This window comes from Opisthocomus hoazin, chromosome 11 (assembly GCF_030867145.1).
Source record: "Opisthocomus hoazin isolate bOpiHoa1 chromosome 11, bOpiHoa1.hap1, whole genome shotgun sequence".
Classification (NCBI taxonomy): domain Eukaryota; kingdom Metazoa; phylum Chordata; class Aves; order Opisthocomiformes; family Opisthocomidae; genus Opisthocomus; species Opisthocomus hoazin.
Window position 1 is genome coordinate 18072123 of NC_134424.1, and position 12943 is coordinate 18085065.

Sequence of the window (12943 nt, forward strand, 5' to 3'; positions counted from 1 at the left end):
AAACACTCATTAACAGCAAAATGAAATCACCTTTCTGGCTTCTCAATTCAACAATCTCCAATGTACTTACTACCTTCTACGGAATTAATTAATGGGGAATATAAATCCTTTGAACTGTGGTATATTCCCATATAATATGGACTAAATGCAAAACCCATGTTCTCCTGTGCACATCACACAGGTGTCAGACACAGGGAACTCCACAAGGCACCGAACACAGGGACTGATCTAACCTCTTTGGGCTAGACCAGGGATGTTTGTTCTGCTGGTTTCCTAACTGAAGTAACTGGTGATTTATTCACACCGTAATATGCAGGCTTGGTGGCTGCGTGGAAGCCTGGAATACATATCTGAGTTAACAACATTTTAAAAACTTCAGAACCTGGAAAGTTCAGAATAAGATTTTTTTTAATGTTGAAAATATCAGTGTTCAATTCATTACCACATGCTGCACAGTAGATCGAGTCAAAGATAACTCCATTTAATGACTTCAAGAAGTAAGAGTTTTACTAAGAATATGACACAACCTGGGCATTAAGGCCAAAACCAAGTTTAATGGTCACCTCAGGTGAGAGGACGGACAAAAACATAACAACAATACATAGGTGGTGCCAGGGTTTCTGGTTCATAGATTCTCCACCATCACAATGAAAACTCTTCTATAAAAAAAAAAAAAAAAAGAATTATGCATTGTAACTGCTAAGAATGGCTAGTTTAAGAGTCTGTTGCATATGGAAATCTTTTTTCAATATTAATGTTGGTATAAGAATACAATTTAGTTTTATCTAATCGAAGTCCTTCTTCCCCTCCCCTGCAAAGTATCTGCATGAATGTCCAAAGGCCAACAGTAACAGAAGCTGTGGCCACACAAACCCAAAGGCCAGCACCTCACGCACATCTCCCCCGAGCTCCCGGCACACTGCCTCCCATGGCCTCTGCCCAGGAGCTCGCTACAGAAATAGCCACATGAAACAGAAAAAAAAAAAATCCCTCAGACTGCTGCACGCTGTTCAGGTTTCAGCTGTGGGAAGCTCTGAGCACCATTAATTCCCATTCAGTGTCTCCAACACAAGTTAAGGAAAGCAAACATCTTGCAAGCTTGGTGTCCACAGAGACAGCACCATCTTTCCAGCACCTACTACTGTCTGCAGAGACTTGAATCACTTTGGAGCATTTTCAGGAAGATCACCTCATACTTCAAAGGCTGACTATAAAAACAGGAAGTAAAGATAGAAATAAAAAGTAATTTTTCACAACACAAAGAGGACTAATGAGTCTGTACTGTCCTGCTTTTCAAGAGACACACACAAACAAACATGAAAGAAGTGCAAAGTTTTAAGACAATACGGAACTATTCAAGAGATGAAAAATAAATGTTGTTTGCTAAGAACTGCGGAAAGATAATAGGAGATGAAATTAAGGCAGAAAAAAAAGGCAAAGAGAAAGAAATAACCTTACCTATGCAAGGAAATCTAAATTAGCTACTGCAGCTCAGGATTTTGAAATTGTTATGACTAATCCTCTTGGAGCATCAATTCCATACTCATTAAGAGCTCCAAGGAACAGAGAAGAAAACAGAAAACACTGTGTTACAATTCTAGAAATCCAGAGCACCTCGAGACAGCATGTAGTACTGGTGTCAAAAGGCCATGGTGAGACTAGGAGATGCACACAACAGGTATCACAGAAGACTACAGGCTTGAAGTACTTCTATACTAACAGAGAGGTGCATAATTCAGTTGGACAGCGAAGTAAAGAAACACCCACAGCCAGAACGAGCAGGCCTGCCCAGTCCAGCACTGCACACACGCACAAGCTGTGGACAGGCTTCAGTGTCTTCTGGACAATAAAACTGGTTCCTTCTTCAAGACGAACAGCACGACTACGGAAGAGTACAGCAGAGATGTGTAAAATCAAAACCACCATGAAAACGAAGAGTAAGGAAAGGTTATTCACTGTTTCTGCTACCACAAGAACCAAAAAACACAAACTGAAGCACCTTTTCACATCGCGCATAATTAAACTGCAGACTCATAACCACAGGAAGTTGTGGATTCAAAAAGGATTAGACAAGCTGACAGCGAACAGGGGGAAACTTCTCAGCCACCTCCGACAGCTATCACGCTGGTATTTTTCTTTCAAATCCCACTACTGAGGTAGGAACTCAGAAGGGTTGATTTTGCACGTTAACATGGATTTTTCCATGCCATTTGTCAGAAATCAAGTTTTTGCGTTGTGGTGAGACAGATTTCTCCTTCTGAGCAGATAATAAAGAATTCATACACTATTAGTCTTTCAAATCCAAAATACACTGCTTGTTTCAGAGACTCCATCATCTTTGAGAGGTCCTGGAGGACAGGAGAGGTGCCCGAGGACCGGAGAAAGGCCAATGTCACTCCAATCTTCAAAAAGGGCAAGAAGGAGGACCCAGGGAACTACAGGCCGGTCAGCCTCACCTCCATCCCGGGAAAGGTGATGGAGCAGCTTATCCTGGAGGCCATCATCAAGCAAGTGGAGGAAAAGAAGGTTATCAGGAGTAGTCAGCATGGATTCACCAAGGGGAAATCATGCCTGACCAATCTGATAGCTTTCTACGATGACATGACTGGCTGGGTAGATGAAGGGAGAGCCGTCGATGTTGTCTACCTAGACTTCAGCGAGGCTTTCGACACAGTCTCCCATAATATCCTCCTAGGGAAGCTCAGGAAGTGTGGGCTGGATGAGTGGTCGGTGAGGTGGATTGAGAACTGGCTGAATGGTAGAACTCAGAGGGTTGTCATCAGCAGCGCTGAGTGTAGTTGGAGGCCGGTAACTAGTGGTGTCCCTCAGGGGTCAGTACCGGGCCCAGCCTTGTTTAACTTCTTCATCAACAACCTGGACGAAGAGTTAGAATGTACCCTCAGCAAGTTTGCTGATGACACCAAACTGGGAAGTGTGGTAGATACACCGGAAGGCTGTGCTGCCATTCAGCGTGACCTGGACAGACTGGAAAGTTGAGCAGAGAGGAACCTGATGAGGTTCAACGAAGGTAAATGAAGGATCCTGCACCTCGGGAGGAACAACCCCATGCATCAGTAGAGGCTTGGGGAGGACCTGCTGGAGAGCAGCTCTGCGGAGAGGGACCTGGGTGTCCTGGTGGACGACAGGTTAACCATGAGCCAGCAGTGTGCCCTGGCTGCCAAGAAAGCCAATGGGATCCTGGGGTGCATCAAGAAGAGTGCGGCCAGCAGGTCGAGGGAGGTTCTCCTTCCCCTCTACACTGCCCTAGTGAGGTCTCATCTGGAGTACTCTGTCCAGTTCTGGGCTCCCCAGTTCAAGAAAGATCAAGAGCTACTGGAGAGAGTCCAGCGGAGGGCTACAAGGATGGTGAGGGGACTGGAGCATCTCCCCTACGAGGAGAGGCTGAGGGAGCTGGGCTTGTTCAGCCTGGAGAACAGAAGGCTGAGAGGCGACCTAATATATGCCTACAAATATCTGAAGGGTGGGTGTCAAGAGGATGGGGCCAAACTCTTTTCAGTGGTGCCCAGTGACAGGACAAGGGGCAATGGGCACAAACTGAAGCAGAGGAAGTTCTGTCTGAACATGAGGAAGAATTTCTTCCCTCTGAAGGTGACGGAGCCCTGGAACAGGCTGCCCAGGGAGGTTGTGGAGTCTCCTTCTCTGGAGATATTCAAGACCTGCCTGGACAAGGTCTTCTACAGCCTACTGTAGGTGACCCTGCTTCGGCAGGAGGGTTGGACTAGATGACCCACAGAGGTCCCTTCCAACCCCTACCATTCTGTGATTCTGATTCTGTGATTCTGTGACTCTCCCAGCCTGACCACTGCACCCTAGCTTTCTGAAGAGATGCCTACTTAAAAACAGCAGTGCTGCTATTTTTCTGTAAAGGTGCCTCTGCTAGTTGATAAGCAGTTGCTATCTATGTAACAGCACAAAAGAAGAGCATTCATATAAATTGCTTTAAATAAAAGCATATTAAACTACATAATACTGCAATTTCTCAATAACCTAAAAGTAGTTCCCAGTAAGATTCAACCACTGTTTGGAGACAAAATATAAATGCAAAATATTACACCAGAATATTTAACTAGAAATCTTAACTTTACTATAAAAAGATAATTTTTGTACTTCTTATTGGATAACTGTAAGAATTATAATTTATGTCAAGTTGCTTTTAGATGGAAATTGGACTGCAGTTAGAAATAATAAACTGCACTTTCATTTCACTTAGCTAAATAACATTCTCACCTTAAATGCATATACAAAGTGGATACCATGAAAACAGTATTCTGGTTTTCAATTTAGTAAGTACATAGAGTTAAATCAAGAAACATTAACTGCAATTAAGAAAGTTGATTTGTTTCTTATCACCTTGTCCTTCCAGCTACTATGCTCCTGTCCCATTTTTATACCCTGATTGGAAAAAGACAAGGCAATCTTCCCTGATTTTTCAGTTTCCAGTCATTATCACTTATATAAACTGAACTGGTTGAAAAAACAAAACCAAAGGAACCAACTGTTGGACACACTCCCTCTACACTTGCAGCAAAGCTAGAATTATCTAGAACTGGCTTATTATCACAGTAAACTCTGGATTCGTGTACTTAACCAAGCCACTTCCCTAAACATGCTGGTTTTCATTAAGAGGAGTGACAAAATAAATTTTCTAGAGAGCAAGTTCAAAAAGTGAGATTTGGCCACAACACCAACAGGAATTCAAAATTCAGTTCCTCTCCCCTCCTCCCAAATCTATTAAAAAAAGTTTAAAAAAAGTTAACTTCAGACATAAAATAATCACCTTAAAAAGCAGACTTTTGCTCTTGGCCACTGGACTAAAAAGCCTCACAGCTAACTTAAGTCTTGTTTTGCAAATAAAGGAGAAAAAACTTCCCTGAAAGAGGGAGGGATTTTCACAGGCCTGTGCCCATAGTCACATTTGTTTAAAAGGAGTTGATTAGTTCGGTTCAACTGGCCAATTAGTGCTCTATATGTAACACTTCTGACTGATCCCGCACTTTCATTATTTCTTAGGGCCATTAGTTTAACCCTCATGGTAACACTTTAAAGAGCAACGAGCAGAGTTAATCCTGGAAGGAACCACTGCCTTCTTCAATAATTTCTCTTTTAGGATGCACATTATGTGAGTTCTGCTGGCCCAACTGCAAGAAAGTGTCCCGTGTTTTCACCCCGCCTGTCTGCTAGGCATTTCCTACCTGGACATTTCTTTAACAGGTCTTGTCATTTGTATTAAAATGCTGTTCCAGCAGTTTAGTACTTAACACATGAATGGGGGCATATTTGGAACTCGACACTAGGAAAAAATAAATACTAATACATATGAGATAGTCTGAAGCCCATGTATGTAATACATACATCTGTCAGGCTTCAATAGCATTTCTCAGTACTGCTTAGAAACACCACAGCTTTTTCAGCACCACATCCTCATTCTTGGGGCAAAGTTAATGGGCACTCAGGCCAACAGTGGCCTCCTTTCAAGAGAAGATGCTTTGACAAGAGAGAAAGGTACTTACAACAAAACCTCACCCTAGTTTCGGACAAGGCTTTACAGTATAATGGAGTTTCACAGTCCTTAGATTTAAAATACTCTTTATGTCCTATGATTTCAAGACAAATAACTTTCTTTTTTTCAAACCAGAGGCCATGGCTCCCCATGCACAGAGCAAACGGCATGCTCGAGCTGCAAGCATGCACATTACTACAGTTCCTGATAAGCTAGGTATTCCTAAACGTCTTTACTTCAGTCAAGCTACAAAAAGAAAAAGCATATCCCAAATAAAAAGGAAAATCTTACATTTATATATATTTTTGCAGGTCAAGAGACCAAGAAAGAGTTAAGAAATTCCAGGGGATCAAGCCAGTATGGAGAGGCGAGACACCCACAGAACTTGCAGAGCCTTTTGTGATAGATGCGCACCCAGCATCAGAGAGGAAGTGCCTTCACTTCCTGACCTGATTAGTTTCTCCTGGAAACAATGACAAACCTGAAGGTGCTATTTACGGCTTTCTCTCACCCTTCCCCAGAAGAAATAAAGACTACAGCCTCTAAATACATGAAGACGGAGTTCATCTTCTCCAATCCACTTGATATCCACTTCTGTATCACTGCTCCAGCCCGTTACATCCTTGAAAAAGATTAAGTGACAAACAGCAAAACCTTGCAGGGTTCCCCACCACCACCATTACTTTCAACCAATGACCCAATTCTGCAAGACAGAGCACCTCTTGAGATACGCTGAGAGCCCTCAACTCCAATCAGCCAAAATGGGAGAGGAGGTCGCTCAGCCCTACATAGTTTACTCTTACAGAAAAAAAATAAATCCAAGACACATCTCTAACTCTCTCTCTCATCAGTACTCTCAGAGAATCTCAAAACTGGTTTAATAGCTGCATCATTTTTAGACAACATCAAATTCCATTAGTCTCCTTCCCATCTCATCTGCTTGAAGAAAGAGACCATTTCTGTAGTGAATAAGAGTGTCCTCAAGTGTAACAGCAAATAAACCAGTTTAAATGAAGTGCCGCAGCAATATAAACAACGACCTTGACCACCAGCAAGATGCTGCTCAGGGTAACTGTCGGGACAATAATCATTTTTCAAATGTCCACATAATCTGAAAAAATTGCTAAGATCACCTCTGTAACTAGCAACTCACCTGAAGTGTAGGTAAGCGTCTGCGATCAGTTCATCTGCCAAATCTGAATGGGTGAACAAAGGCAAAACAAAACACGCATGGCACCCACCTACGTTACGTGAAGGAAAAACTCCTGTTTGATCACTGTTTACAAGAAGCAATCTGCGCAGTGAAAAGGTAGTGTTATTTAAGACTGCTCTGCCTTACTAAAACAGGAGAGCTTCAAAAGAGCAGAAATCCTAGTGTTAGAGTCAGCCATCTACAGAAAAGATGGCTGTTCTACTACAAACCTTGACAAAGTTGTCCTACTTTAGGTTTCAGTGTTATCGCTTACCTGCTTTTCCCAGGAAACAAGGCTCATTTGATTAATCTGAAATGTCTGCATGTACACAGTTTTCTGCCCATCCTCTCATGACTCTTCACCAAACCCAGTTAACAAGACGTGACAGAGGGGCAGAGGTCTCAAGGATATTCAGATCCCACAAGAGTTGTACCAGGATGCTTATTTTCACGAGAAAGAGAAATCTAAACATCACCGTCTCCACTGAAAGAAAGACTAATGCAGACATCGCAGAGAATCCAGAAGAGGTAAGAAAGGAAGAGGAGGGGGAGATAGGAAGAAGACCTTGGGGACCAGGGCTTCCTTAGTCCTGTGGCTCCCAGGCCACCTTTATTCACTCAGGTCCTAGAGAAATGCTCCTCATCGGGGCCTGTGGGTGATAATCCAGTACTACTAAACCAAACAAAGCAGAAAGCTATCCCTAAGACTTACTGCTTTCCATCTTCGACGCCTTTTTAAAGCATTCATCCAGGACTCTGTGACTACTATGCAGCTTTGCATTAATTAAAATACACTAATTTCCCAGAGACCTGGAGAGTTACCTGGAGAGCTGCAACTAATATGCAGAATATCTTGTTCCAGCCTAAGCTCACACCCTCCTTTCTCATAGGGGAACATTTAAAATATTCAAACAAGTGATTCCCCTAAGAGATACCCTATTAAAAACGCAGAGTAGAATTCATGCTGTAATACTTCAGTTCTACAGACTAGCCTGTGCCATGTATACTTAAAAAAACCCCAAACAATCTGACCCGTAAAATAGCTTATTTTTAACAACAGCAGCAATAAGAAGAAGAGTTTCCTCATGATCACCACCAATCCACAAAGGCTGTCAGCAAAGCCCCAGAAAAAGCAGCAAAAAACAACCTGGCTACAGAGTGAACATAAAATGTGCATGCGTGTTACATGCACTGAGCCTTCACTTTTTCTTAAAATCTATTCCGTACCCTTAGAACCAAAAGCACTTTAAAATCAAATGAGCAATAAGTAACATCTTGATGTTTCTTTAATAGGCTTTATCAAGAAAACTTAGCAGTGGAAAGAATTATGTACTGAAGTTAGTAAAAATATACAATTACATGAAAATTATCATGACACTGATGATATGGTTTTTAAAATAACATATTAATATATAATTAACATGAAAATTTACTTTCATTTTCAACTTTTGCTAAACTCAGAGAATGCAAGCTGCTAAATCTACCTTTCAGGATCTTGCACACTAACACAGCATTTGCCTTCAGGACAATTTCAGCCAGGATTTGAATCAAAACAAACCACAGAATCACAGAATCACAGAATCACAGAATAGTAGGGGTTGGAAGGGACCTCTGTGGGTCATCTAGTCCAACCCCCCTGCCGAAGCAGGGTCACCTACAGCAGGCTGCACAGGATCTTGTCCAGGCGGGTCTTGAATATCTCCAGAGAAGGAGACTCCACAACCTCCCTGGGCAGCCTGTTCCAGTGCTCCGTCACCCTCAGAGAGAAGAAGTTCCTCCTCATGTTCAGACGGAACTTCCTGTGCCTCAGTTTGTGCCCATTGCCCCTTGTCCTGTCAAACCAGCTTCCAACCTTCTTACTTTATCTCCTGACTTTTCAAGTAAGAAAGTAATCTTGAGGGGGGGAGAAAAATCCCAAAGGCTTTAGAAATAAACAACACCCACCTGAAGTTTAGAGCTATGACCTAAAAACTGATAGACATTTCCCAGAAGCAGAAGGAAATGGGCACAAAGTCAAGTCCACTACCAGCAGCAACACTGATGCTCAAAACTACCAAAGCAGACGACTGCTAATCATCAAGCAAGATGAGTCAGATGGACAGCACACAAGAAAGATGTTATAGTTCCAGAAAATATTTGTAACTTACACATGCTACACAGTTTTTAGTCAATGATCAATCTACAAGACACAGAAACGCACACTTAAAATGTTGAGAAACCAAATCCGAAGACTATTCTGTAACACTAAGGCTGCCACACTAATGTAGGAACAATGGATGCAACGCAAGCCCCGTGTTTCTAAGTCTGGAAAGCTCTCTTCCCCAAACACCCCTTAGCAAACACCTCACAGGTTTCAATTTCTCCTGCACTGAAAGGACACTTTAGTGATTTTAACATGAGTCATTTCACTGTCAATGTGTTCATGTAATTAAGTTGCCATGTGCCTAAAGTGCATCACTTGTAGGACAATTACTTCAGTCAAGCCAGTGCCAAGTGACGGTACTGATGTCTGCATCACTACACGACGATCACGCCATGGCCAAACTTCACAAGTAGAAGCACAGTAATGATGTTAAAGTGATTTCCAACAATAAAGAGAGCAGATCCAAAAAGCAAGCATGACACAAAGGCTACGGTCTAGAGCTGTCACTGGTCTGCCACGAAACAACAACAAGAAGACCTATGATAAATCTATTTTTGCAACACTCTTTAATATCTTGCCCACAAGGCAGTGAAAGGGTTCCCAGAACATAAAGATTACACCATGCAAACTGTATCAGTCACTAACGCATCACCCTACTTAACCCACCTTTCTTTTCCACACCGCAATTGCTTAGGAGATCTGTCAGGTTTAAGAAACAGATAAGATAATTCAATACCAGCAAATTAATAGTGTGGGGGGGGAAATTGCAAGGGAGAAACCATACAGATCAATAATTACTAAGATCTGCCACTGTTTCTCAGCTATCTGTCTTGCACTGCTGTCTCCCGTGGAGAACGCGCACGCCAGCTTTAACGTAACAGGATACTTAAGTCTTCCAATGTAAGTGCCCAGCAGAGACGTACGCCAAAGAACAGCAGAGCCATTCTAAGTCTTAGGTATGAGTCATAAAAAAAGGTAGAGTGAGATCTGTCAGTTTTATTTAGTCGTCTGTCTTGTCCAGAAGAATCTTCCCTTTTTTCCACTAACACAGGTTCTGGGAAGAACTAGATTTCATTCTCATCTTTTCAATCACAGCAACAATTCACAAACCAAAAGTAAAAGAGGAAACGGCTGAACTGAAGGCAGGAAGCCCACTAAGTCTTCTTCCTAGAGATGATCTTTTAGTTAGATAGATGCTTTTCTACTCTTTTTTAATTGTAAAATCCACGTCAGCAGTACCTACCACACAGGAAATCTATGTTTCCAGTTAATTGATACATTTTCCTCTTGACTTTGATTTACTTTGCCCAAAAAGCTGGCTATTCTGAAACAGCAAACCTTGGCCAGATCAGGATTCCATTCTGCCGGGTGCTGTGGACACCACAAGTTACAGCCCTGGCTCCAGTAAGAACCAGACTATTTCCCATTAACAACTTTTTTTCTCACAGAGAGATGTTTCTGACCAGTTCACACACGCCGCAAGCCTTAAGCAAGTTGCAAAACGACAGAATTTCTGAAGTTACGAGACGGGTTATCATTTTCTCCAGCATGACTTTTGCACGCTGCACCTTATACTCTGTCTTCGGGAAGGGTTCGCTATGGTAACCTCCTGGGCTACGGACAGCAGCCAGCTCCCACGAGGGAAGGAACAGCAAAGAAACGGCAAGGTAGGCCTTCTTTTGCCGTAAAACCTCTCCCACCAGGATTCGTCTGTCAGAGCGGGTAAAACTGTCAGGCGTAAAGGTTACCACGTCAAACCATTTCCTAACGGCAACAAGTTTCTCCCGAGTAGATATAATTGTTCCGCTAAAGCACACACGTGACTGCGAAACGGGCATCACCGGCCTATTTCTGAGCAGGCCTTGTGGAACTGTAATAGCAGCCGTAGTTAAAAATTCACAATTAACTGCCCGCGCTGTTTTTCTCCTCCTTTCATTATTTCCACTGGGGGGGGGGGGGGGGGGGGGGGGAAGCCCTGGTAACAAGTTTGCAAAAGCCGCGGACTGAAAACTTGCAGAGCCCTCGCCGGGCGGGCACTCCGCCCTCCCGCTCCCACCGGGCGCCGCCCGGGCCGGAGCCCTCCCGCAGCCGCCGCCGCTCCCTCCCCAGCCCGAAGTTGGCGTCCCGGCGCATCCCCGGCACGGCGGCGGCGGGTGCGGGGCTCCAGGTGCGGCGGCGGCGGGCGGCACAGCCCCGCTCCCCGGGAGACAAAGGCTCTCGCTCGCCGGAGCGCCGCCGGCCGCGGAGACGCCGGAGGTGCGGAGCGGCGGCGGCGGGCGCGGCGCGCACACAATGCCCGGCCCCGCGGCAGCGCAGGCCCCGCAGCGCGGGCGGCGGCGCTGCGGGAGAGCCGGCGGCGCGGCCGCGGAGGAGGCGCCCGCCCCGCTCCCCCCCCCCCCCCCCAACACCCACCCACCCGGAGCGGGAGGCGAAGAGCCGCCGGCTGACGGGCCACTTGACGGGGAGCGACGCCAGCCGCTGCCCCGGGCGGGACGCGCGCCGCGCCGAGAGGGGCCGGGGCCGCGCCCGGCGGAGGGGTGCGGAGCCGAGCGGAGCGGGGTTTAAAGGTCCCCTTCCACCGCCATTTTGAGGGGGGAGGGGGGGCGAGCGAGAGGCGCTCGGTGGGCTCGGCACCCCCCCCCCTCCGCGGGCGTGGGCAAGGACCGGCGGCGCCGGGGCGGGGGGTGCGGCGCGCACAAAGTTCCCGCGGGGGCCGGCCGGGCGGCGCGGGCCGGGCGCGTCCCCCGGCGGGCGCGCCCCCGACGGGCGCGGGGCCGGCCAGGAGGGCAACTTCGGCCCGAGCGCGCCGCGGGACGCCGCGGGCCGGGGCGCCGCGGGGCCCCTAGCGGGCGCGCGCAGAGTTGGGCGCGGGCAGTTGCGCGGCGGCCGGCCAGCCCCGCGCATCGCTCCTCCGCGCGCGCGACGGCGCGCTCCCCCCGCGCTGCCGCCGCCGCCGCCTCCCCGCCGCGCTCCGCCTGCCTCTTCCCCCCTCCTCCTCCTCCTCCTCCTCCTCCTCCTCCTCCTCCTCCTCCTCCTCCTCCCTCGCCGCCTTTTTCCCGCATCCAAACTTCGGGAGCCCGGAAAAACCCTCGGGGCCCCGCGCCCCGCCGGCAAAACGCCCCCAACAGCTGCGCCCGAGGCCGCTCCGCCCGCGCGCGCCCGCCGCCGCCGCCCGCCTCACCTGCGGGGAGTTTTTCCAGCCCTGCGCCGCTGCCGGGGCTCGCGCTCCCCGGCGCTCCGCTCACTGCCTCATTCCAATATGGCACGGCCCGCCAGAGCGCATGCGCCCGCCGCCCGCCTGCCTCCCCCCCCCCCCTCCCGCCCCTCCGCCCTCCCCTCCCCTCACGGCTTTTCGGGCGCTCCGGCTCCCTCCTGCCGCGGGCGCGCCGAGGCCGCCGCCGCCGCCCCCCTCCTCCCCGCCCCGGGCCGCCCGCCCGCCCGACACCGCGGGGCCCGCCGCCGGCCCCGCCCCCGCCGCGCTGCCCCGGGATCCTGCCCCCGGACACCTGCTCCCGCCGCGGGGGCAGCGCGGGATCGGCCGCCGGTAACGGGACGCGCCGCCGCCACTCTGCCGGGGCGAGGCGGGGTGAGGCGCGGTGAGGCGGGCGTCCCCGCCCCGCCCGGCCGCGCTTCGGCCCGGCGGGCGGCCGGTGCCTCCTGCGGGATGCGCGGTCCCGTCTCCAGCCCCCGTTCCCCGGCAAGGAGTCGGCCCCGTCGGTCGGGGCGCGGGGACTGGCGGCACCCCGCCATCGCGACCCTCCCCGCGGGGCCGCGCGGCCGACGCCGCAGCTGGCGGGGAGCGGGCGGGCTGGCGGCACTGGCCGTGTCCGTGTCCCGCCGTCCCCCCGCCCTCCCCGGGTGGAACCGGCACCCCGCGCACTCGCCGAAGCGAAAGAAAAAGGAAGCGGGTTGTGCAACACCGCGCTCCTCCCGCCCGAGGGACGGAGGCGGCGGGGGGGGGGGAGAGGGAGCGCGCCCCCGCCTCGAGCCGCGCCGGCCGTCCGGACCGGGGCGGCGGCCGGCACCCAGCCCGCCGGTCGGCGGCGGCGGGAGCCGAGCGCGGAAAGCCGGAAAGCCCCGTCGCTCC

The 12943-nt window shown here is 49.0% G+C and overlaps 1 protein-coding gene across 2 annotated transcripts in view; it reads right to left on the reverse strand.

The window, feature by feature from the left end:
* The window catches only part of SFMBT1 (Scm like with four mbt domains 1), an 81921-nt gene extending 69801 nt beyond the window's left edge, over window positions 1–12120 (reverse strand). For both annotated transcript variants that reach the window (XM_075432831.1, XM_075432830.1), the window contains exon 1: window positions 12038–12120. The gene's annotated coding sequence lies outside the window, so the exon portion shown is untranslated. The remainder of the gene's footprint in view (window positions 1–12037) is intronic.
* Between the last annotated feature and the right edge of the window lie 823 nt (window positions 12121–12943).